The 27080-nt window shown below is 41.8% G+C and overlaps 1 protein-coding gene across 3 annotated transcripts in view; it reads left to right on the top strand.

The window, feature by feature from the left end:
- The first annotated feature begins 589 nt into the window (after positions 1–589).
- CDH20 (cadherin 20) overlaps positions 590–27080 on the top strand; it is a 118618-nt gene continuing 92127 nt past the window's right edge. For 2 of the 3 annotated variants that reach the window (XM_071453534.1, XM_071453543.1), the window contains exon 1: positions 590–955. The gene's annotated coding sequence lies outside the window, so the exon portion shown is untranslated. Of the gene's footprint in view, positions 956–9275; positions 9768–27080 lie in introns of those variants that run through there. The other variant, XM_071453553.1, reaches the window with a different exon arrangement.

The following is a 27080-nucleotide window of genomic DNA, read 5'->3' as shown; positions in this document are numbered from 1 at the left end:
CAGAAAGATGAGGGCTAGCACAGGAATGCTGGATAAGAAATACCTGCCCTCCTGGCTGCTTCAGGTCAAGATCGAGACAAATTAGTTGGCAGAAAGGATGCCGTGTCCTGCCGCTGCCTTTGTAGTTGTTGTTCTGTGGGTGGGGAGTATTTCAGCAAGCCTGGCAGCTTTTACGAACACTAAAATGATCTTTAAAGGTGGACGTAAAACCCCTTTATTATTTGGTTGTTTTTCCAAAGTCTTACACAAACCCTCCAGGAAACTCTACTGTTTGTCCTCATAAAAGTATCTCTGACATTAGTCTCAGCGTGTTTATTAACTAAAATCGAGCCTTCCAAAGAAATTCAGCTTTCATCTCTGTACCCTTTTAGTTAAATAAAGGATAGCTTCGCCTCTCCGGTGTGACTTTTGGTCTACCTCAGCAGCCAGTGTGGTGCGTCTCGTCATCCTCCCGAGATGTAGCCAGCCCTGCGGAGGGGACACCCGGGGTTGCTCTCCCATAGCCGGGGGCTGCGTGGAGCCCGGGGGCCGCAGCTGGGGCGGGGGGTTCCCCGGGAAGGAGGGCGGGGGGCGGCGCAGGAGGGCGCAGCTCCGGCACCAATCGCCTCCCGCAGGTCCCCGCGGCAGCGTTAGACCCGCCGCGACACCCACGGGCAGCCGAGCCGGGGGCAGCGGCGGCCACTTCCCGCGGGCAGCTCTGGGGAGCGGGGCGGCCGCGGGGCTCCTTCCTCCTCCTCCTTCTCCTCCTCCTCCTCCTCCTCCTCCTCCTCCGCCCGCGGCCGTGCGCCCCGCGCAGCCCCCCCAGCCCGAGCGGCTCTCGGCAGCCGGGGACAGGAGCGAGCGGCTGCTCCCTCCGCGGCACGGAACGGGGGGCGCGGGATGTGAGGGGCGCACCCGGCGGAGCAGGGAAGTCCCGTCGCTGGGAAGGCAGTCGAGAGCTCCTCCACACTGCAAGGTAACCCGACCTCTCCTTCGCGGACTTTTTCTTCTGCTTTTTTCCTTTTCCCCCTCTTTCTCCCTCTCCTTTTTCTTTTCGCATTTGCTTTATTTTTGTTCCCTTCATTTCTTTCTTATTTTTCTCCTTTACTTTTTTCTTTTTGTTTTCTTTCCCTTTTCTCCTTTACTTTTTCTTCCTTTTCCTCCTTAGGATTTTAGTATTGTTTTCATCTTAGTTGTTCCTCCTGGTATTTTTTTTTCTTCTTTCCCCGACCCCCTGGCTGTCCAGCGGCAGTCAGAGGGCGAGGAGGAGGCGGTGGGGAACGAAGCGAGCCCACCCCGGGTCGCTCTGGAGTTTGGCTGGGACAAGATTCCCCCGCTCCGCAGGTGCCCTGGCGCGGCGGCGGGAGCGGGCAGAGCCGGGCAGCGCAGGGCGGAGCGGAGCTCGGAGCATCAGGAGAGGGGAGCAGCTCGGAGAGACGAACAGTGGGCAGAAAGAGCCGCCCGGGGCATGGAGCGGCTCCCTCCAACTTTCCCGGGGCGGGGAGCCTCCTCTGAGATTTCGGCAAAACGAGAAAAAACTGTGGGAGAAGGTGTGCGTGTGTGGATGGATGTGTGTGGATGCTGTACAGCCAGAGATGGAAATTATCCCCCCCCCACCCCGCCTCCCGCCCCCTCTTCGGGGCTCCCAAGGAAGAAGCGCCCCCCTGTCCGGGGGTGTCCGGCGGCTCCGGGGCTGTCCGGGGGCTCCGGGGCTCGGCGGGCGCCGCCGGAGCGGCGCGGAGGGGGTGAGGGGGGACACAAATGGTAAAAGATACGGAAGGAAGAGACCCAGTGGCTGGGACATAAATCAGGCAGAATATATGGGGAGTTGATGAGAATAGGTCTTTTCACCCTTAAAAAAAAAATAGCCACTTTGGAAGAGAAAAAGGAGGCTGATTATTGGCATCCAGCTCTGAAACCCAGGCAGCTGATGCTGAAGGGAGCCAAAGGGAGCAGTTCTTCTTGGTTTAAAAACAGCAAGACAGTCTCTGCCAAAGATTGCTGTAAACACTGAATAAAGATTTCATTGTGGCTTGGTGTGACTGGAATAATTAGGCAGTTAATTGTTCATTCTGATCTTAAAGTGCAGTAATCAGTAGTGCACAGTAGGAAGAATACGGGGGAAAGGGAGAAAAAATAGCATTAGGGAAATTATAGGAAAATGCATCACTTTTTCCTCTTCCACAGGTTTTTGGGGTTTTTTCTGTGGGCTGCTTTTTTTCTGTCTGTGTGTGTGTGTGTGTGTGTGTGTGTGAGAGAGAGAGAGAGAGAGAGAGAGAGAGAGAGAGAGACTGGGAGCACGTGGGTCCCAGTCTATTTAGATAGAGAGCACCTTTGTAAAGCTGGGGTGTAATTGTGCTTTTGCTGTCACCGTGTCAATGTCATTTTGGGCTGGACAAAATCAAATTATGAGACTTAAAGAAATCCTATTTTATGGAAATGAAATCTGAAGATGCCTAGAGAATGAACATTTTAACTAGATTGACTAATACCAATTAATGCATTTTACTTATGTGTGCACTTTATTGCCAACTCAGCAGGGATGAAAACTAATGGTGCCAGCTTTTCTGCTGCTCTAAGACATTTCTCAAGCAGTCACACAAGGCTTTAATGGTAAAATGTTTCAAGGTTTTAGCACTGTGATTGTGTCCCTGTTCAGCTCAAGTTCCTTGCAGCGTTGATTCTTTCATGGTAATCTAATGAAATGATCTCTTGTTACACTGTGTTAGCTATTCCCTGTGACACAGCAGGAAGATACAACCTGTGTTTGTACTGGAGGTGGTGATAAGTTGTTGAGCAAGATGCACTTATAAGCAAAGGAATATGACTTACTGATATTAACTGGAAGATGGCACCCTAGGCAAAAAGGTGTTTTGCTTTGCTATATAGCATGTTTTTCCATATATATATATATACACATTTGTGCTAAAGAAGAATAATAGTGAATTAACCATCAGAAAGGATGGAAGGATGTTGTGTTTAAAAAGAAAAGGAAAAACCAACTTAGAAAGCAGCCCATAGTCATTTAAGCAAGGTAGAAGGATTTCTAAAAGGAAACAGACTTATCATTTGTATAACTTCCTTGACCTTACAACATTTACATGAAAGATTTATTTGGCTTGGAGACATCTATATAGCTTGCACATCCATCATAAAGAAATAAATAAACATACTGAAATTGGGCAAGGTTTTAAAAGTAATTCAGTTAAGTCTAATTTCTGTCACTGCACATGCAAAAAAAATAAGAGCTACCCACCATGAGAAAAAACAGAAGGAGAAAGCTTTCATTCAGCTCTGAAAAGTAAAGCAGTTGGTTATATTTTGTTGGAGCTGTGTTTGCTGAAGGTTTTGACCTGCACTTTCTGAGATTTTTGTGGAAAGACAAGAGGCAAAAACATGAGGCATGTTGTCCATCTAAAAGTACAAAACTAATATAAAACACTTCAGTCTTCTCTCAGGTCATAGAGTTTAGAAGAGCAAGGACAGAATGACGGCTCCAGAATGGCAAAAACATCTCTTAACAACTGGGTATGTAAGGGCCAATGTTAAGATCCACTTCACAAGCATTTTTATTAAGCTGTTGAATGTGCTCTGTCCTACTACAGTCATACTCAATACTCAGTCTGTGAAGAGTATTCCTGATTTAACAGCAATCTGTGTTGAAAGAATGTCTTCAAGACATTTACCTATTGCTACAGTCTAGAGAGGGATGCTGCCAACTTTATTTACACCTATGTAGTCTGAGAAATCTAGGGATGTTCCACTTTCTTACAAAAATCCAAAAGGTATGGTGACATGTGATCACATGAGACTCTGCTCAAGTTTCTGATTACAATGTTTTGTCAAAGAGTGTTTCAAAAAATTTGCATGGTGCACCCCTTGCACAAATATCATATTAAACTCTAGAATAATTTGAAGATTGCTAAAAAGATTTTGCGAAGAGCCTGAAGTGCAAGTGGCTCCTCATTTCTATAATAAAATACATTGAAAACACACTTAGGTCATCACGGTGAGTTTGGTAAGGGGTTTCTTGCGTTGTTATATTGTGTAGCAAAATACACAGAGGATTACACACTTTTATTCAAGGAAAAAAATTTCCATCAAATTGTAGCTTGAATCCTGGATACTATCTTATACCTATCCTTAATACCAATTTATACCGTTTGAAATGCATAGTACATCTTCATAATAAAATTGCATTGTCACAGACATAATTGTTATTCATAACAAGTAGTCTCACAAACAGATTCCATCCCTTTAAGTACTGAGTCTCAGTCAGGCCAATTATGACTAAATTACTGCATGTTCTCTCCTGTATCAACTAATTAAAGGGTAATTAATAAAATGATAATTTCATTCCATGGCAATGTCTACATCTGGTTGTCATAGCAAAGATTGTTTGACATATGGTTAAATGGTCAGATACTACATTGTATGAATGCAGCATTTGCACAGAACACCTGGCAAGCCAGAGGAATTTAACCCTTAAGACATCAATTTCAAGAATGAGTGTCAATGTGTTATAACAATGGTTTGCTTATTCTCTCCACCTAGTCTTCTTATGCCTTTAAGAAAATTTAGTGCTCCAAGTTAATTTAAGTAACTCTGTTGGGGCGGGGGAAGAGTGGGTAGACAACTTGGGATATTAGATTGGAAATGAGAGATAAAATAGTACTGACTTTTCTGTGGGAAATAAAATGGGTGGTTCTAAATTAACTTCTGAGAAGAGACACTCCATTGGTTGTCATATTACTGGGAGCTTCCCCTTTTCAGAAAATCAGGCTGAAATTAGCATGGCGACAAAATTATCTTTTTTTTTCCTTAGCTACTGTTGTATGCCAGGCTTAAGGCTGTGATTGTGGTCACAACAGCATGAAACAGTCTGCATTGCAGCCTTCCCTCACTGTACCTGTCATATATAGATAAAACAAAACTTACCTCCTCAAGGAGAGTAACCAGAAAATTCACACATGCCAAAGAAAAGAAATAATATTTTATCAAGTCAACAGATTATATGAATAAGCATTTCTCCTGTAGGTAGCTGTTGTACAAAACAACATACGCACATACTCTGAAGTATTAGTGGTTGAAATTGTCAGGGCAACCCATACATAGGATTTTATACATATCTTAAAGGAATCTATATTAGGCCTCATCATTGCCTTGAAAAATTTCAACCACTGCTTTTTCAAAGTGTTCAACAGACAGTCTGTCCTTTAAAACATAAACTCTAAGCAGCGATATTTTAACATAAACTAAATGACAATTTCTTATCTATATTGGTTCAAGCTGAATCCCTCATAAAACTAAAAACAAGAAGCAACAGGCATAATGTTTTCCTTCTTTTTAGAACAAAAAAAAAGCTTAAAAGAGGGAAAATAACTAGTGCTTTTTCCCAAATAGAGCAAAGTAAAAAGGATGTAGTAAACTGCAGGAAGACATGAAATTCTGTCTTTTCCCATGCAAAGGATCCTCAATGAACAGTTCCCCCAGTGAATAGTCGGGGTCGCTCATCACCTCATATGGTCAGGTGCAGAGCGTGGCCAGTGGTGCTTATAAAGCGCTGTTTGTCCGTCTCTCTGAGAGCCTGAGTCCTGCTCCTTGAGAATTTCCAAGCACATGGATCCCCCTCATTTTAATTCGGCTCGTGCAACTCATTAACACCTGGAAAATCTTTTATAGCGTTTAACTGCATCAGATGCACGGTCCGGCACATGTTTTCTTAATAGGGCTTTCACTGTGGTATTGTCAAAGAGCCCTTATGTCACAGCTGGGAACATGAATCTGTCATGTCAGTGCTGTACCTTGGGGTAGACAGTAATCGTGTATGAGTGTGCTTTATGGAGGAGCCGAACATTTCCATATACTATGTTAGCAGGGAAGAATGCAAAGCTTGTTCTCCTAAATAAAGATTCAGGCTGGTGCTAGTAGAGTACTTTGTACCATTTAAACACTGCTGCCTCTAAGGCATTGCACTTAAGGAGAGGGAAGTTTGAGGCAAGCAAGACACATCCTAGTATTTTAGTGGTGTAATGCTGCTAGTTAACGATATGTCATCATTTACATTTCAGTAGGAAAAAAATTGCCAGAGGTTTCTAATTCAACAGAAACAACCAGAAGTTGATATGAAAGTCCTTACCCTGGGAATATTTGTTTTTAAAACAAGTTTGATTTAAACATATTTGGCAATGTAAGAGGAAGGGGAAGAGAAGTAAATGTTTTCTAATTCCGTATGGTTTTTGTGCCCATTAGATCACTGTAAAACCCAGCTTTAAATAGATTACTTTGTAGCTCTGTAATCAGAATGCCTTGGGTAATTAAAAAAAGGATAGAACTGTGAAAACTGACAGCAACGTATGTATAAGACCTACTTTTTTCAGAGGAATTTTTAACATAGTTACATACATTTCATCTGAAAGCTAAACACTTAAAATTCACCAGCTACAACACTAGCAAGCATGTCTTGATGGCATTCCAAAAGATAGAGCCCACATTTGAAAAGTGTTTGCAGACTTGAGAAACCGTAACTGTTGTGAAGGAGTTGACTCGGGTCCTCATTTACAGAATGAATGGATAAAAGAAGCATTTCATGCAGTCACAGTCAGTTCCAATTTTTAAACTACTAGTTTTGCTTTGAAAAGCATAAGTATAATTCACATGCTAAGAAATAAATTCAAGGTACATTACTAAATGCATTCTGTATGTTAAATATGTTTGTCTGTGACAATTTTTGTAATGGCTCTTCAAAAACCTGAGCATTCAGGGGTTGATACCCCAAACCACAACCAGTTCAAGCTTAAGCTGGAACCAGTGAAACACAGAGGTAATAGGGCTGCCTTCTGAATTTCCCTCTTGGTTTTCTCCTTTTCACCATCTTCTGTTATTTCTGACAGTGACAGCATTGGGATGTTCTTGTGCGTCCATGCCATTAATTCATGTCCTCACCAAAGAGGGAAGAAATAGTGCTGGCTAGGGCTGCCATGGAGCCTCTGGAGAAAACGTGGTTTTGTTTCTCAGTAAAGCCTTTTTGTAAATTATTTTACTTTTTTCAGAAGATCTGATGCCCTTTGTGCTTCTGTGCAGATCCCCAGTGGAACAAGTACTCACTGAAAGGTGTAGGGTTTGCCCTTTTAAGCTATGTAGCACCCGACAGCATAGACCAAGAGGTGCTAAGAGTTTTCAGAAAGAGAGCACACCAGAGCTGAGTTCTTCTACATAATTCCTTTCAGCAAATCAAAACTAAAAAATGAGTCTGTGTAATTGGAGTGTGTTGACCCTGGCTGGACCCCAGTGCCCACCAAAGCCGCTCTATCCCTTCCCTCAGCTGAACAGGGTGAGACAAAATACAAGGAGAATACAGGTCAAGTTGAGGACAGGGGATATCCCTCACGAACTACTGTTACCAGCAAAACAGACTCAACTTGGGGAAATCAATTTAATTTATTACTCAGCTCTTCTCCCCAGACTCTACTTCATTCCAAATTTCTCTGCCTCCCTGTGGAACAGGGGGACAGGGAATTGGGGCCACAGTCAGTTTATCATTCATTGTCATTGCTTCTCCTCCCTCATGGGAAGGACTCCTAGCACTCTTCCCCTGCTCCAGCATGGAGTCCTTCCCACAGGACTCAGTTCTCCACAAACTCCTCCAATGTGGGGCCTTCCCATGGGCTGAAGTTCTTCATGAAGTGCTCCAGCATGGGTGCCCTGCAGGATCGATCACAAATCCCAGCAGCATAGGTTACCTTCACCATGGGCTCTCTACACACATTCACGGGTCCTGCCAGGAGCCTGCTAGAGCATGGGCTTCCCATGGGGGTCACAGCCACCTTTGGGCATCCACTTGCTTCGATTTCAGGTCCTCCAGGGGCTGCAGGGTCACAGTTGCCTCACCGTGGTCTTCACCAGGGGCTGTGGGGGAATCTCTACTCCAGTGCCTGGAGCATCTCCTTCCCTTCCTTCTTCACAGACCTTGGTGTCTGCAGAGCTATTTCTCTCACATGTTCTCACTCTCCTCTCCGGCTGCTGTTGCACAAGGGTTTTTTCTCCCCTTCTAAAACAAGCTATCCCAGAGGTGGTGCCATCAATGTTGATGGGCTCAGCCTTGGCCAGCAGTGGATCCCTCCTGGAGCCAGCGGACATTGGCTGTAATGGACATGGGGGAAGCTTCTGGCAGCTCTCACAGAAACACCCCTGTAGCCCCCTCACACCAGCAAAGCCTTGTCACTCAAATCCAGTACAGTAATTAACCTTTGCACATGCCTAGGTATTGTGAGACACAGTCGAGAGCCCTTGCAATATGTCACTTTGTTACTGCGAAGAAAGTTAAGGATTGACGGAAAGGCTTAACTATAAATTTTCTTGCCTGTATGAGTTTAATTTAGAATTGCAATCACGATGTAACATAAATTAAAATAGCAGTAGTAGATCACTAGCTGGCAAATCTCTTAAGAATAATGTAGGTACTTCATTAGATTATGGAGTACCTTCTATGTGCTTAGCCCATTGCTGAAATTAGTCCATTTTTTTTAATTTTAAGATACTTTTGAAGAGGAGAGACAGGCTTTAAGAGGTGAAGTTATGGTGGCTCTCTGTCTGATCTAGAAGACTGACTTCTGGAAAGGGGAGCTTCCTTAATGAAAAGAAGCATTTCTCTTCAAATAAAATTTGAAGTTTTGCTCCAAGCATCCTCCAATCCATGCATAATCTGGAGGACATTAACCATTAAAGTAAATATTATATATTACTTGACCTGCAGGTGTAATAGATTAAGGCTTCAGAGCAAGAATGTGTTTTTAAGGAAGACAGTGGAGAAATAAAGAGGAAATCTGCAGACCTCGTGAAGGACCTATGAAGGACAGAAAAGTGCTTTCCCAGAAAGGGAAGTATGGGAACACTGTATATCAGTGGTTCCTGTGTGTTTTAATTGAACACTCAGTTTCTTTCAATATCAAAGGAGGGCTGCATGCAGCAAACAGCTAACGTGCCTCCTGAGAGGAGCTGCTGCTCTGTCTCCATCAGGAAGGGGTATGGAAATGGATAGTCTCCATGCAAAGAATGCATGAGGAGTAAGCACAGGTTGGTAAATCTGTTCCAATAGCAAGGTTAAACACCATCTTTTCTGGGCACCCCATGAACACCCAGAGGAGATCCTGTCAAATGACTAGTGCACATCCTTGACAAAGACAAGGGGAAGGGCTGCCAGGCCTGTTGGAAAGGCAGCAGTCAGCTATTGACATTATCAGACCAGTTCTGTGGCCCACAGCCCTGCACACCTTCTGTCTTGGAGACGCTCCTCAGGAGGAAGGGCCACGAGGAGCAGCTCTGGTAGAAGAAGCTCCACATTAAACACTTGTAGCGGAGGAGGCGCATAGGCTCAGCGCTGCAAGGAAGAGCTGAAATCAGCCTTCAAGCAGATGACAAGAGAGGATCTGTCAAACCAGCCTTCAAGAGGACAGAGAGCATGCTGAGACAAAATGATGATAATAGCAACAAAACCTTGAGGAGACTGAACAGAGAAAGAAGCTGCAGGAGGGCAAGAAAACAGGATCTGTATAGTGAGGCAGACAGAAAGAAATGACAAATGTCTTCATAGAATAACAGAGACAAAAAAGGACAGATCTGATAGGTTGCAAGTACAGAATTTGGCTCTGGCTTGGAAAGAGACTAATACAAAAAGAAGACAAATAACTGTTCCACAGGGTTGTAAATGAGCATGGCAGAAAGCAGAGGAGTTTGTGGTAACACATAAAGATTGGAATGACAGCATCTGGACCCCAGAAGTCTCCAGGGTGAGTAAAGAATATTGGGGGAGTTGTTAAAAAAATCATATTCCTAGATTTGCATGTGGTTTCATTGTAGCTCACCAATACGCCAAGAGAAAGGCATCCATCAGCAATGTGTTGTAGATATTAGGGCTATATACAAAATGTAACCATTGTATAGAAATGTTGGTCTGAACCATGGCTAAACCTTTTTTTTTTTGTGTGTAGTATAGACTTGGGAAAGGCGAATCCTTGTGAGGGTGAGTTCAGTGGTGCCACTAAAGGCACTGTGTTAAATACAGTGTGGTGGAGGATGCACTCTTCCAGGCGGGCTCCTGCTGTCTCATGCCCAGGGTACATCTCAGCATGAAGTGGAGGACAAAGGAACTGGCTGCTAGATTCAAATGTGTAGAAGCAATAATGGAAACAAAGGCAAGAAAGGAAAGAGAGCAGCTCAACACTGAGCTGTCAGTCTCTGCCTGTCTGTTTTCCTTCACTCTGCCTTCACTCTGCCTTGCCTGTTTGGCCTGCGTAGCTCCTCAAGTGCCCTCATTTGCTGTCCTGCTGCTCTGTGCAAGAGAAGGGGCTCCCATTAAAGACTCATTTGTATTACAGCCTGCTAAATAGACGACTGTTAGTGAGGCAATGCTTCAGCCATGGCTAACAGCAGTGATACCCAGTATAGCTAATAACTTTTCCCTACTACTGTTTGCTATCTCCACCTCATTTGTTTCCCACCCTTGGGAGAAAGACTTCCACTTCATTACCTCTGTAATCCTCTACTGGGCTGTACAGGTGTTTATGCAGAACAAACATATATGGTTGTCTGGCAGGTGGGTGTTAATTTTTTACTACAAATTCCTAGCCTCAAAAAATCCATTCCCATTAAAATCTGTTGCCACTTTAATCCTGTTGCCAATGAACCCTTTGGCTGTGAAGTCCTTGTTTTGTTGAAACATCAGTAGTTACCATATAAAAAATAAATTATAAGGTGTTCCAGTTTCCTCTTCATTGTGTCAACTTAGTAAAACATTAGTAAAATGCTCATAGATAGCCATCTAACACTGGGGTTTTATGCAGTTTGTTCTCTTTCTTTTCTGAGTGTTTAAGTGTTAATACCTTAGCAGTGGGCAAAAAGTAGTTGTCCCTGGAGAGCATGGCTAAGAGTTTTGAAACTGCTGTAGGATCTGGACACTTAAGTTCCCATTATTTTTAATGATCACTGTGCATCCAAATTCCCCATGTAGTAACAGTTACCTGTCAAATTGCCTCATAGAGTTGGTGGACCAAAACTGTTTTTATTCTGAGATAAATTGCCTTCCTTTCTCTGGGAACTTATCAAGTTATTTATTGAAGAGGTAATTACCAAATGTCATAACAGATTTGACTTACTAGCTGTAAATAGCCAATCTATCAACAACTACATGCATTTAAAAGCATTTTTAAGTCAACTAGTCAGGGGTTTTTGCCTCTTTAGGAGATATCTAGAGGGGATTGAACCACTTAACTTCTGATTTACAATATCACTCTATGCAGGATGATTGTTTTATTGGAAGACCACTTTGCTTTGCAGGGCTCCAGGAGAGTTAGAAGAATGTCCAGTTTCTGTGTTAAAGGTTTGTGTCTTCTCTGGCTAAAGAGATCTTTCCTGTTCTGTATCCTCATGGGCTATTCAGACACTGAAATCACTGCCTTGATAAACTTCATTTCATAATAATTTGCTCACCAGGGTACCATTTCACAGTGTTGGCCTGTTACTGTGTCATTAACATGACACAGGAAAGTAAAAATATAAATTTAGAAACTTATTTTCTACAGAGATTTTTCTTTTTATTTGCTTTACTGTGTAGATGGAGATGACTCAAAAAGCATCAAGCCAACTACATAACCCTACCTTTGATAGTAACTTTAAAAATCATACAGTCCTTTAATGCTCACCATCTCCTTAAGGATAAGAAACACAGGGTGACGTAATGCTGCATAATTGAATGTTCAGCATTAGAAAATTTCTCATCAATGAAAAAAGAGTAGGAAGTGGGGGTTTTTTGGAAGCTTAATACTAGGTGAAAGTATTTAGAATGGAGACAATATCAGTGAACTGCAAAGGAGGATGCATTTGCAAATTCTGTCCATATTGACCAATAAACAATTTATGGAGAGAACACAAACAAACCCTTAGAATATTTTAAGATCATAGCTTCTGACAAGTATACTTTATTTATGACTTTGCAGTACATTCTTCTCCAGTAATGTTTAGAGGAAATAAAAAGGGAAAGGGGAAGACACAGCATTCACAATGTTTACAGTCTTTTATCCTCTTGTCCTCTGCCATGTGTGGGGTATTGTCAACATAAGTTGATCAGATAACCTCAATGTTCCTGTCTTATATAAAACCCTGGAACCAGAAAAAGTCACAGATGTGACAATAAATGTTTAAGGATTAGGACTGCATAAAATGGTGTTCCTTTATCTGAAACTTGTGCAGTACTGGTGCCAGTAAATGAGTGCTGCCAGCATAGCCAAGTGAGTCTGGGTGAAAAAGGAGGCAGAGATGGGGTGGGGTAAGTGTCCAGCCTTAGCACAACTTCTGCCACCATTGGACACTGTACTGCCAAAGCCAATGGTTAACAATCTGATGGGATTATTTGCCTAGATAAGAGCAATATTTGAGTTTAGCTTTGAATCTGCTGATACAACAGAATTTTTTTACAGAGTGGATCTGAGTGCTTGAAGAGATACGTCAGGTTTAGGTTTCTGAGACTGAATCGCCAGACAAAGGTAAAACTTCTATTGTTAGTTATAAATTGTGGTTTAGAGGTGCCTTCAGGTGTTAGGTAATATGCAGATCCCCTACAGTACAAACACATAGGACGTAGTGCTTGTAGTCCAAATACCGGAGCTGGGAGATCACAGTTCTGTTTTGTCAAAGCTTAGATTTCAAAGTCATGTTTTAGAGGGAAACAAAAGCCTTTAGCAAAAGCTCAGACAAAAGACCTGTCAGAGCAATCACACTAAATAATGAACAGGTCAAGATTGTGATTTGTGTCTCAAAGTGCCAAGAAGGAGCCCTGATCTGAGAAATTTTTTCCTGGAAAAGGTTGAAGTTCATATGTTTCTGGTGGAAAAAAAAAATTGCTTTTTTTGCTTGAAGAGAATATATCTCAAAACCAAAATGCTGTTGAACACAAGGCAGAGTGAATGTAAAACAAGCCCAGAGAACAGTGTGGGCCATCAAGGAAAAAGACAAGAGAAAAACCAAACATTGGAGTCAGCCCCTGGTTCCCAATCCCGTACCATGAATTTGCCATCCCGTTTCGCCAGCCATTTTCCTCTTTTCAGCCCAGGCCAAAGTTTCTGGGAAATGGGCTGCAGTCCCTGGGATCAGGAGGCCAGCAGCCCTCTTTGCTTTTGACACTCACCAGTGGTTCCACATGCCCACAGCACTGAGGGGTGCAGGTGTCCACCCCACTGTACCAGGAGTCCCTTTGGACATCACCACATCCTTGGTTGAGGCCGCCATACCACCCCATAGCCAAGGAGGGTCCCTTTCTGGGGGGACCCTCTGCTGTCTGAGGACCCCCTCCTAGGGCAGATTGCTTCCATTGCTGGACAGACACTGTTGTGAGAAACCTGGAGTAGAAATAATAAGGAGGCCCTTAACAGTATTGTCTGCTTTAAAAGATACCCTGACAGTGTTGGTTAACTAGACAAGTGTGCCTCTAACAAACCCATTGAGCTTGATAAATGGTTCTCTATTAATATCCTAATTTTGATGGATCTCATGAGCAGCTTTTGGAATTCAGAGGCAGAAAAAGACTGCTTGAAAGATGGCTCTTACAAGAAGCTAATTGCATGCAGGGTTTCAGTAATATTAGGTCAGTTTCTGTTCAAAAGTTGGGTGCCTGTTCTTCTTTAGTGGCAACAAAATTAATTCTTCTGGGCTTGTGGAGAAAAAGAAGTACTTTGATTTTTACCAGTTAATATACTGCTGAGTCTTACTTCAAGTAAGTTCAGAATTTTTTAAGTTTTCAAACAGTCCACAAAGGAAGGGATATAATTTCAAGGATGAAGGATGGTGTAAAATAATTTCAACAAAATTGATTGTGTTGGAAGCACTGTGTTTATATGACTTTTGTAAAATACTGCTTTTTTAATGTTAATATTTCAGCAGCAGAGAAGAAATATTGCAGTTGAGTTCTCTTCTGGACACATACATAAAAATACCATTTACACCAGTGCAGCAATGAAAACAATGTGATTTAAGTGGGGAAAGATCTTTCCCCATAGGCTATGTTTTAGTTCTAATTACAACCCATCTATCTTAAAGACCCAGGATTTACTGTGTAAGGACAGACTGGTGTCTGGAACAATGACCCATGTCATTATTTCAAAGAAAGATGTAAAGAACTTTTACAACATGGCATGTCTCTGTTACTCCACTCTTTAATACCATAATGCAAGCTGACTGGTTTCAATGGGGTTATGGTGGTGCAATGAGAATAAATTTCACTCAAAGAGGGTCTGAGGTCTCTTTGTAGCAAGCAACTGATTTTAGATTGTTTTTCTCTGATTTTTTTTTTTTTATGAATTTATTGTTACTGTTCTGTTACAAAAATGACCCCATCAACCTCTGGCTTGGTCATTCTATACATCATGATAGACCTTGCACAGATTCCCAATGAGGTCTCTACCTTAATGAGAGTTTTATAGAAAAGTATTCCAGTGTGCTTCTTGATTTCTAGTTGTAAAATAATTTTTTAAATCATTATTGCCATGAAAAGAATTATAAAAAGAGTTGCTTAAAAAACTTTTATATACTTTTAAAACTTGAGGCTGCAAAGAAAGATTCATCTCAAATCTTTTCAAAGTCCTTTCTTATTTACAAATCACACTGAGATTCTAAGTTGAATACTAGTCTTCTTACCTGATATTCTGCCTTGATAGCCACACCCAAAGGATTCAAAAAAGCAAGTTGTAAAATAACAACTAGGTTTGATCACTGAAGTATCCAATTAAGTATTGTATCTGTTGTTCTGTTGTATCTGTTGTTCATTAAATCTAAAAATGTTCATAGTGAAAATACACCCTTTAGTAAAATGCTCCACAGGAAAATCTGTCTGACATTTACATTTTGTAATTGGGATGAGATGCTGCATTGGTGTGAAGCCTCTTGGGAGCAGCCACACCATGAGATTCTCATGTCTGGTGGGGTTCTAATTCTGTCTGGGGAGGGGGGTCCATAGTCAGATAGAGATGAGTGGATCAAGAATATCAGCTCTCAGCTGTGGCCATCTGAATTTGGAGTGAAGGAGCAAGATCACCACACCCTTCTTGCTCCTTAACACCAAACATTTTATTTCTAAAACTTTGAGATGACCCATATCATACCATAGATATTAAAGTTTTTGCCTTTTTAAACTGATTTTTAAGAACTCCATGGAAAGATAAATTGCATTATTTGGGCTTTTTAGCCTGACATGGAAGAAATGCCAAGTGCTATAACTGCTTGCAAGATGGAAATTCTGTTTTTCAATCTGATATAAAAATTGTATGATCATAGTAAATATTCTATCTTAAATCTCTTGTGAAAGGAAAAATAATAGGTACTGTTACATTTCTTTCAAACAGTCTTAGGTAATCTAGACTTCGTAGTTGCAGTGGGTTGCAGTCATCACTGTGTGTGTGTGTGCACAAGACTGGAGAAATCCCAGTCATCTAACTTGTGTTCCAAAGTGTCCTTCATGCAGAAGAATATCTTCATTATTAAATCCTTCCAATGCATTCTATAATACTGAACTCTGGGAAATGTGTCAATTAAAAACATAATGAAAGGCAGAATGAGTAACCCAAAAAAGAATCTCCTTCATGAATGCAAAAGGCTTTGAGTATTTGGGAATCAGCTTTCCCAGTGAGATGAGCCCTTCCAGTGGGATGAGGAGCAGGAAATTCCAAACATTCCTTGGTTAAGGAAAGTGAAAATGACAGTGTCCTAATGCAGGGTGAGAGGTCCTGCCCTCTCATTTTTATCCCCTGAAGACTCATCCAACTAATGTGTTAGTGCTTTTTTTTTTTGCTGATAATTTTAATTAGATCCTTACACTGCAGTTCTGCCACATATCTGTCTTCTTTCATAGCCTTCTTTTTCCCTGTCTTACTTGATAATGACCCTAAAGTGGGCTTGCATTTACATGTGCTTTTAGCCTGAGCTCATCCACAGAATTGAAATGTGGAAGTACTGTTTTGTGCAGCCTGTAGAAAGACAAAGACATAAGGCTAGAAAAGTGGCTTGTGCCTTTTTGTACTTCCTTCCTGCTCTAACCTGAAGGTGTGCAATAGCCTTTCAATGTTTCCTGAGCATCCTTGCATCTCTAACAGCACTTTTGCCCACTTACATGTTTCAAAACACATTGATAACCTCTCTTCTGTGCTTCCCTGTTTGGAGACAACCCCTAGGCTGTAGGATGTTAATCAGAAAAGAAAAGGGGAAAAAAAAAAAACCAAAACAATAATCAATGGAGTAGGTTTTGCTCTGTATTGTCCCAGCATGTAATATAACAAAGCAACAGACTCCTTTGAAGTGTTGTGATAGGTAGGCAAGTGCTCAAAGCTGGACTTGAACTGCTTTTACACATGGAACAGATGCAATTTTCCAGTGCATTATCATTTCCAGCTCCCTGTGACAGTCTGTGAAGTTTGCACCTTTCTATCAGCTCTAGCAGCCAGCAGGAAGCTGTGTCTTCTGGGAAACTGGGCTGAGACTTTGGCACTAACTTCCTCAGAAACTGATGACCATTTAAAACCCCACCAAAACCCCACCACCTTCTCCTTCACAAGCAAGGTGCTGCCCTTGTTTTCCTTCCCAACATACCCAGCATGTAAATTTAAAACAACAAAAACAAAGTCATGCCAAAACAAAAAAATCAAACAAAACAAAACACTACAATGCATACCCAGTTCTCCCTTGGGAGTAGGATGAGAGGGAGAAGCCTACATGGCAGATGTCGGTTGTTTAATGCTCTACAGAAAGACAGTCAGATGCCACAGTGATGTTTGACCCCATGGGGAGCAGGGTAAAACAACTTTCATGTCCCCCTCCTCAGTAGCGTGAGAAACAGGGACAATGTGCAGGTGGAAGCAGTCAAGCTAAAAAAATGACCAGGAACAAATACCAACACTAAGCAGCCTTAGTGCTTCCACTAGGTCAAATCCTTGCTTTGGAGGATTTAAGTAGGACAGAGCCCCATGCTGGGTTTCTTTCTGGCCATGGGTTCCACTCCTGTGTGCACATGCGTGTGTGCAAGCAACACCCAGTCTAGTCCAGGCAGCGAACACAGCAAAAGTTCAAAGCTTTTGGATTCCTCTTCATCGTTTTTTTTAAGGGACTGCGTCTGATCTTTGCTTTTCATCCCTGGATTTATTTGGAAGCATTTCTCTTCCCATTTCTTCATGTGGCAGGTTGCATGCAGTTTGGTTTTCTGGTATTCAGTGACCGTCCGCATTGCTTTGTACTTAGTTTACATCTTCATGGCTGTAATGAAACTGAGACTTGAAGGAATAACTGGATAAGCAGGTCTCTCTCTCCAGCTGTCATGTCTAGTTGTGGCAGAAAACTGGTGTTTCATTGTAAAAGATGTTAATTTCAATCTGAGCTGTGGCTGTGTTGAGAGGAGCATAAAAGGAATTCTTGATTATCTATATCAGTACCGTTGTCCCCGGGGACAGGCTCTGAATCTTCAGATCACATATGGCAAGAGTGCTGTGATAAAATATGCATCAATAAAACTTTGCAATTTATGATAATAAAGGAGTGGAAAGTTTTATACACTGTGATAATTATTCCTGACTGGTACTTTTTTCCTTCCTTTCATTCTTCTGTATGCCTTTGTTTTTAAGCCTTTTCTGCGTGTTGTAGCAATGATTGCATCATTGAAACTGCAGGTTTACAAACTAGAGTACTCACCTTTTTTCTAGGTCCATTGACCTTCTGTAGCCATTAGTTCACTTCTAAAGCAGCAGGAATTTGCCAGCTTTGGAAAGGTTCTGCAGTGCTGTAACTCCTGACTCTTCTTTCTCTTCTGTGCATGCACACACAATATATACAGCATGGATTTCAGAGTAGCTTCCAAAAAGGATCAAATTATATTCCTCTGATTTTTCTTTGCATATCTTATTACTATAATCAATGAGAGAAGCGTACATTTACATGCAGGTAACATTTATCCCATACTGCGTGTTACCTGCAATGTTTTAAACTTATTTCATCTAAATAGAATTCTTATTCTTTTGAAGCAAGAGAAATAATGATATGTTTACATCCACAGGAAGTAAACAGCAGACTATTAAATAAAACCAATATATTATCTATGAGCCTATTTTTTTTCTTCCTCAGCTCATTATATCTTTGGTGGCCATCCTATGAGAGAGCCTGTCTTCTGCTTTGGCACACTCTACTGCAATTAATCATACGGCTTGAAACGCGTGGCCTGGCAGTACAAACCTCTTGCATGCTTGGGCTCTGCTGACTTCAAAGGGACTTCCCCTTGCAGTGTTTACAGGCAACTGCCCTTCACTGAACACCCTCACTGGCATGTTTGCACAGCGTCTCGCTGTGGGATCCCAGGCTTTACTGGGACATCTAAGCCCTGCTGCAACACAAATAGTCGTTAGTCCCATCTGTCTCCTGTTCCCCTTTTGTTGTTTTTTTCTTTTTTTTTCTTTTCTCCGTCTTTTGCTCTGGTTGGCCTGCAGGAAATAAATCAGCCACTCTTAACCATTTCCAGGCTTATTTCTTCACAATTATAGATGAGCTGTGAAACTAGTTAGGAGAAACAGCGTAGCCATCAAGCTATCTCAAGAATGTTTCCTTTACTCCTGCTCACTCCACTAAATTGTGAGCTCCTGTGCAGTGGTTGCAAAGTGCATATCTTGACACATGTGCTTACTTCCTATCAGCTTCAATAGTACTTGGTCACCTGCCTGAGGTGTGTGCTCAGAGGTTTTGCATGTCTGGGTACCAAAGCCCTACCTCACAAAATCCGTTAACTATTCAGTCTTGCAAGTTCAGCCTTTTTCCCAGATTTCTGCCGGTGCTTGAACATCATCAAAGGCAGTAAGATTTAGATCATTTGTGAAGGTGCTTGAGTGGACTTTGACATCTATAAAAGTTCTGCTGAATCTGGACCTGTCTGATTAAAAGAACCCAAACATTTAGCAAAAAGAATAGGAAGGCTATTGCAAGTACATTTCTTCTTTTGTATAGTAGCAGTTAAAAAGATGAAATGCAAAACTATTAGTTCCACATTAAAGAATGATGGGAGATTTAGGTTACAAAAATAATAATTTCTAATTCTACAGATGTAAGGAGAACTGGATGATAAGACCAGCAGTGAAAACAAAAGGGATAATGTGAGGGGTTTTCTGTCTCTGCACTTGTGTGAATTAATAGGAAATTAAAGACTGTTAGAAAGTTGATTGAATTTTGTTTCTTAACTTCTTCATTTTTCATTAAGGTGATCCTAAAAGCAGGTGGCTTTCAATTAGTTTTGTTCAATGATGGCTAAAGTTGTAATGATCCTTGGGAGAGTGAAAGAAAAGAGATTTATTGCAGTAGGGATAAGCTAGGCCAGGCAAAGAGACAGAGTACATAACCACTAATTAACTCATGTAGTCATTAAAAAAAAAAAAAAGTAGAAAAGGAGAAAGAAAAAACAATGTGCAACCTGAAAGAGGATTGTAAAGCATCTCTGCACTGCAGATCAGACCCTTGAGCTTTCATTACACTGTGCATATCATATTAGATGGTATATATGAGCCAATTGCATATAAATCACATTCTCCCAATGTTGCAAGTCCTTGTCACAGAACATATTTAATTTAACATTGTAATATTTATTTTCTAAAGCTCTAAGTAGGCCAAAACATACCCAGTAAATTGAGTGCTCTGCCACAGCACAGAGCCTGACCTACACTCCAGTAGAAAATTAACCCTAATTCATCTTCATAGTGACCCTATGCCAAACAGCTATTCCAGATGCTCCATTCCTGCCCTTCACTGACTTAGTAAAGTGAAGCTGTAGCCGTTTTGACTAATTCAGTTTGGCCTTTTAATTACATCTATTCCATTTATTTGTTTCCACTTAAAACCATCATGTTGTGGTTGGGTGGCTTGTAAGCAAGCTTTGCTTGGTCTTAGTATCCTTTAGGGACAGGCTTAAGCCAGAAGGCGTGTACGTCTGTTGAAACCATGTCAAATGGGAGCTGCTATCTCGGATTTGAACTACAAGTCTTTGTTTTCTGACACAAAGGGTCAAAGTCTGCCTAGTTATTTCCATGTGTCCCTTCCCCCTCTCACTCCCATCAGGATTATTTTAAATTCACATTATGGATGAGCGTTTGTGTGCATATGCACAACTCACTGGAAAACAGAGGCTCTTTATTGTTCAAAGCTTCTCTAGAAGTGACTTGTTTCAGGCATTCCTCTCACAACCATTCGCACATCCCTAAAACCAGAGAGATTTCAGTCAATCTGCTAACAAAGTCTATTTTCAGACGCCATGTGGAGACACCTGAAATGCTTCAAGCATTTTTATCATCTGTTTTTTTCCTGATTGTTGATAAGAATTAGAAGAAATTGATTAAGAACATTTGTACTTATTCTGCTCTTATTTGAGGGATTAATACTATGTTTTGTAGTACATCACACATTAATACTGTGTTTTGTAGTGCATTACAATCAAACTGTTTCTTCTGCTCCTCCCACAATTAACAGAGATTGTATCTGATTTCTGTAATGTTTTCTACATGTGTAGAGCAGGGCATATTTGGACTGCAGCTAGGGTGCAAAGCAAGAAGGCTGCAGAGAAGACACCAAGATAAGAAAATCTGAGTCTTCTCACTGACCTCTTGCCAGGCACAAATGAAAATGTTTCATGACAAAATTTATCAAATTTTATGTATCTTGTGCATGTAAATTATTCCTAAGCTAGACTGTCAAAGGAAAAGATGGAATTTATTTAAATTAATTTTTTTTTGAACCCTGGATTTATCAAAGTCAGGTGACTTCTGGTTTTGACATTACAGGCACACAAGTAAAGCTTTGCTGTCATTTCTTAGCTCTGGTATAACTCCGCTTATGAAATAAAATTGGACCATATGGGAGCATATGGAAAAAACAGAAGGTTCATATTTGTGGGAAAGTACCTCCTACAGGTGGCATTGTAATTAACCTTGTGGGTCCAGAGTACACATGTCACTCGAGTGCACACAGGTGCCATGTCCCTGCATGGGACAGGAGCACATTTCCCATGCCAGCACCACCAGGTGCCGCCTGGCCCTCAGGCCACCCTTCCCCACCATGGGTGTGCTGACAGCCCTGCTGCCCCACATCCCACAGGCACCCAGAGCTGGGGCCATGCTGACGGGTAGCACTGTGCTCTCCCACAATCCCTGTGGAAGCAGTAGTTGGGAGGCTGCTTCCTCTCCACCTGTGATTTCCCACATCCCCCATCCTGGCACAATCCTGGTGCCCAGGGTCTTGCCAGCTGGAAAAGGAGAGGGAAGCTGTGTTGCAGTCTGGTTGGCCTTGCTCCTCTTAGTTGCCCTGGCTGTTACCAAAGGGCTGGTAGGATGTGACATAGTAGACATTTGGCAGGCTCCTTCCCATATTTTGGGCAGAGCTGGGTGTGTCTCTGCGTAAGACACCAGCTTGTGGCCATGTCTCCTCCAGCCCTGTCAGCAGCTGAGACCATGCTGACTGTGCTCTGGGCATCTTAGCATCGGGACAACAAATAAAAATGAGGAATAGCCATATACATCAAGGCTCATGTGCCTGGGACATTGGCCTGTATCTTAGGGAATGGGGGGAGCAAATGTGTTTGGAACTGTGAGCTCAAGAGAGAAAATAAGAAAAGGTGGGATGGGATCAAGCTTGGGCAAAGGATCAGATCCATGTTTTTCCTCTCAGCATGACTGCCAAATAAATTTCATCAAGAATTGCTGGAGAGGACACAAATTGAAGTGGATTGAGAACTGGCTGAACAGCATATCCCAGAGGGCTGTAATCACTGCCACAGGATCTAGTTGGAGGCCTGTCACTGGTGGTGTCAATACTGGGCCCAGTATTGTTTAACATATTCATCAATGATTTGGATGAAGGGGCAGCAAGTTCACTGATGGCACAAAGCTGGGAGGAGTGGCCAATACCCCAGAGGGCTGTGCAGCCCCTCAGAGGGACACCGACAGGTTGGAGAGGTGTAAATGGGCAGAGTGCAACTTTCTGAAATGCAACAAGGGCAAATGCAGGGTCCTGAACCTGGGGAGGAATAACTGGACCGGCAGAAGATGGGGTCTGACCTGCTGGAAAGCAGAGAAGAACTTGGGGTTCCTGGTGGACAACAAGCTGTCCGTGAGACAGAAGTGTGTCCTTGCGGCCAGGAAGGCGAAAGGTATTCTGGGGTACATAAGGAAGAGAGAGCATTGTTGCCAGCAGCTTGAAGGAGGTGATCCAATCTGACCCCTCTGCTCAGCCCTGATGAGGCACATTTGGAGTGCTGTGTCCAATTCTGAGCTCCTCAGTATATGAGAGACAGGGAGCTCCTGGAGCAGGTCCAGTGGAGGGTGACAAAGGTGATTGACAGATGGGAGCATCTCTCTCATGAGGAAAGGCTGAGGAAATTGTGCTTCTTCAGTCTTGAGAAGAGAGCACTGAAAAGGGACCTCTTCAATGTCTATAAGTATCTGAAGGGAGGGTGTCAAGAGGATGCAGACAGGCTCTTGGTTTTCCCAAGCAATAGGACAAGAGTCAATGGGCAGAAACTGGAAGTTCCACCTGAATAAGGGGAAAAGCTTCTATACTGTGCAGGTGACTGCATACTGAACAGATTGCCCAGGGAGGTTGTGGAGTCTCTCTCACTGGAGATTTTCCAGAGTCACTTGGACGCAATCCTGTGCCACATGCTCTGGGATGACCTTACTTAAGCAGGGAGGTTGGACCAGATGACCCATTGTGCATCCCTTCCAGCCTGACCCATTCTGTAATTCTGTAATTCTGTGAAGTACATCTTAAATAACAAGAACCAGCACAGTCAAAATGTCCTCACCTTTGAAAAGATTTGAAGCTTTTGCATAGATTTAATAAATGCAATTTGCAGAAACAGTGCAGTGTTTTAAAATAAATTATGCTCACAGAGTCGCATGCTGTGATTTTTCTTTAAGATCCTCATGCAGTATGTTTTATTAAATTTCAACCTGGGCTCTCAACTGTTCAGTTATTGTAGATAATTAATTTGATTATCATTCAATCAGGCTGTTTTGTGACTGAAACAGTCCCATATTGTTGCTACAAATATTTCAGTTAGCTTGTATGAAGAAATCATAATTTCTTTTTTTTGCTTCCTTGTTTGTTTTATTCTAGTTTTGTTCTCACTATCTTTCTTTCTGGCAGTGAGTTGTTCTAAAGCACGTAGTGTTGGATTACTAATGCCTCCCCCTAATGCTTTAATAGGTTTCTTTGAGCACACAGTTAGTATTCATTCTTAGCTATGCATGCATCTTCTAGTCACATTAGGTGACCCTTTTTTCTTTTCTTTTTCTTCATGCAGAAGATAGAGGAGGAGAACTGTGGGCGCCCTGTGTATTACACTGCAGTTCTTAATGAATATATGTGCATTACTTACTAATTGTAAAAAGCTGTCTGGCTACAGTATACAGGATGAAAAGTGTTATGCATTAGTAGACTACATTGCACTACACTTCTTGGCTACAAAATTTTATACTAAGTACATTACTTTAAAATTAGAGCAGAATGTAAGTACCTAAATACAGTTGATGTGTTCGCCCTATTTACTTCTTGTGACAAAACAAGCAGAGTTTGTTTTTACTAACATCCATTAGATGTACTCTGCTGTAAAAATTCCACAGAATTCCAGAGATGGAGGTGGCTTTATGTGTTGTCACCTCATCAGGCAGAGTGTGCAGCCTACACACCACACATCTCAGAGGAGGCCCGGTCCAGCCTTGCCCAGGGAGGTGCTCACTGCACCTCCAACCAGCAAAGGGAGCTGAGTGAGAAGAGGTAGGAACCCTTGTTGGTCCAGATGGTGAAGATGGGCAAGATTTTGGACCCATACCTTTGCTTCAGACGTGTCAGCCTGTCCAGTGAAGGGTATTGATTCTGCTCACAGGACTTGTTGCGTGACATCTGCCCTGCTCTCTGTTACCATGCACTGCACTCTTCTGACGAGTTCCTGCAATAACACTGAAATCCCTCTCTGGGCAGCTTGTTCACATATGTCATGGTGAGGAAGGCAGAGCAGAAAAACTATAAAGAGATAAGGCCTTTTAAAGTGATGGGGTCCTTATTCCCTTTCAACAGCCACTGCAGACTTTGAATCAAGGGTGTTCAAATCTTTTTTTTTTTTTATCCAGGATAGAAATTCCACCTTGAACATCTAATAATAGCTTGGCATGGATTGTTGATTTCACTTATGAAAAAGGCCTCTGAAATTGTATTCAGTCTTGCCTCAAGCCTTCAGGAGTATTTCTTCCCAGTTTATGGAGTGCACTGCAGTGGATGCTAGTAAAACCAAATATTTCATGAAAGTGACTGGTAGACTGCAATGAAAAGAAAGCCCTTTCCCATCTGCCTAAATGAAATAATTTCATTTCCTGACTTGCCCAGTTCAGACCAGTGGGCAGTGTTTGCTGCAGAAGGGTGACAGTGAAAGCCTGCAGCAAATGTGTTCCTTCTTCCTTCACCTTTCCCCTGCTCTAGGGGAAATGGGCATGTCTTAGAAAGGTTATGGGAAAGGGTTGTGATTGTGGAAGTGCAGAGATGTCCCTGACAACAGACCTCAGTCATTATAATGCCAGGTTCAAGCCTGAAATATTTGCTTATAAAAGTACAATTGAAAATTATCAAATGTATCTTAAGCATCAGGACTGAATCCAGATTCGCTGAGATTAATGTGAGTTTTAGCACTGAATTCCTTTGAAATATTAGGCTCACCAATGCACATAGCAAAGGGTAGACAATATCAGTAGACCTTGGAGAAATAAGGAGCTAAGCTACATCTTACACTGCTATTATTTATTATTAAAAGCCATTTCTAAAAGAGTGCTGAGTACTAGGGTACAGAAATGTGTAGAAAGACTCAACCTATGCAGCAGAGATCTTCAAACTCTAAAGCAGCAGGTCTTGGTCTCTGTGGAAAGCTTTTTCAAAAATTTTAAGTTGGGGTTTTTTTTCCCCTTATATTTGACATGGCCAAAAAATAGTCACAGATCTTCTTGTCAGGCTCTCTATGTCACAGGAAAGATGTGGTGCATTCTTTTTCCCAAAAGCCCCATATCCCACACAGAGAGTAGATAAAATGTAGTAATTTTTTTCTTCCCTTTTTTTCCACTCTTTAGTAAATTTTTTAAATGCCATTCAAGTATAGTGCATGATATTATTTTGCTTTCAATAAAGACATCAGATCTGTGCGTAATAAGTACTATGGATCAATTTAAAATAGCACTGCTTTAGAATTGCTGCAGAAGACACAATCTTAGTCTTGTATTTTCATTTAGATTTCCATTCTATTGCTATATTACCGTTGTTATTAAATTCAGATAGCATTCAGTGTGTGTGTGATGGAGGAATAAACAAAAAAAGCAAGGCTGACGTTCCTGCCACTTGAGAGCCTGTGTAGAAGCTGTGTTCAGACAAAGCCTACTGGAAAGAGAAGAGTTAAGGCAGCAATAGGTCATGGTAATGGTATTGTAATATCAGTAATGTAGGTCTTGATTACATAATGGCTTTGCTCTTAAAGGTAGTTACCTGAGAATAAACAGATTACAGTTATTTGTACATTAATTCAGCCTTATTAAATGCCCAAGAGCAACTGGAAGTGAGCCTTCAGGAGTTTTCTGACTGTAAACTAGAGCATATCTTAGAGAGACTTTTCTTGTAAAGGCTGTGAAGACAGCTTTTGGGCAACCAAAGGATGCGTAGGCCTGGGCCAGTAAATAAATAGGAGCAGTGCTGATGCAGAAAAAGGAAGTTATATAAGGAAGCAGAACATATCCGGATATTTAGAGAAAAAGATGACCCTTGAACCCTTGACCCTTGACCCATGAACATGTTTCATGTAGGTACTTTTGCCTAATGAAGTATGTTGTTAACAGTGACCAAAATGCTTGATTTTGAGGGTGAACCGAACCTCTTGCATTACAGGGAGATTTTCAAGAGAAATAGATGTGGTTACTTGGTTAAAATCAGCCTTTATACAATCTGCTTGTTACTGCAGAATTAATGGGCATGCACATATCTTGCTAAAGTTACTTTGAAGTATATTGAAAGGCACATGTTTTATTAATCTAATTCTGCTAAGACTACTTTAAACAAAGTTGTAAAGGAAATACTAAAATATTTTCTGCTGAGATTATAATAATTTGCCTAAGTAACATTAGTAAAGCAGTAGATAATGGTGACAAATGACTATGGAATATTTTAGGCAGCAGAAATCAGGCTTACAAGAATTGAAGTCACTAGGGACCACAAAGGTAAAATAAATTTCCTGACTCTTAAATACTGAGTTCTATCCCATAGTGAGACGCGAAAGCTCACCGGGGATTTGCTTCATATAACCTCCAAATGAGAAGTCAGAAGAGATACAGTCAGTATCATAAAATTTTACAAGTTGTTCCAGGAGCAGCACAATTTAGAAAGCCTAGAGTCATATAGATTTATTTCCTGTACCCATAGAAGCCCATGCCTCCCCTGGAGTAGCCTTGTTGGCCTCTGTTGTGGCTCCCATTATCTCAGCCACCCCATCTCAGTTTTCTGTCCCCATGCCCCACCAGTGTCCACACAAAACTAAAGATTCTTTCAAGGCCATGGGGATCTGTTCAATGACAAGGTCCAAGCCACCCATGTGATAGTTGGCCAGCCAAATCCCCAGGCTGCCCAGCAGAGGCCAAGGCCAGAACCACAATTAAGAGAGAAGAACTTGCTGCAGATTTTCTCTCCATAGGATATTCATTTGGCTCTTTCTTCTCTTTGTTGTGGTTTTGTATAATATGTGTAGGGCCCTGATGATTTCTCTTGCTGTCAGCTCTGAATTAGGCCAGCTGAAACTGGCTGAAAGAACTGAAATTGGAATAGGCCAACAGATTTGAAACTAATTATGAGTAGCCAGGACAGACAGGCAGAAAGAGCCCTGTCTTAAGGAGTGGGCTGCAATTGTGTGAGCACCCAGGGCCCCAGCCTTGAACAACTCTGGAGACCCATCAGTCTGTGTTAGGATTGTGCTTGATAATAGAGATAATCCTGTATTATGCAGTACTGTATAGACAGTCCAA

This window comes from Agelaius tricolor, unplaced genomic scaffold (genome assembly GCF_023055355.1).
Source record: "Agelaius tricolor isolate 1412-34295 unplaced genomic scaffold, bAgeTri1.0.p SCAF_2, whole genome shotgun sequence".
Lineage (NCBI taxonomy): Eukaryota > Metazoa > Chordata > Aves > Passeriformes > Icteridae > Agelaius > Agelaius tricolor.
This window is presented reverse-complemented; position numbering and strand designations above follow the sequence as displayed.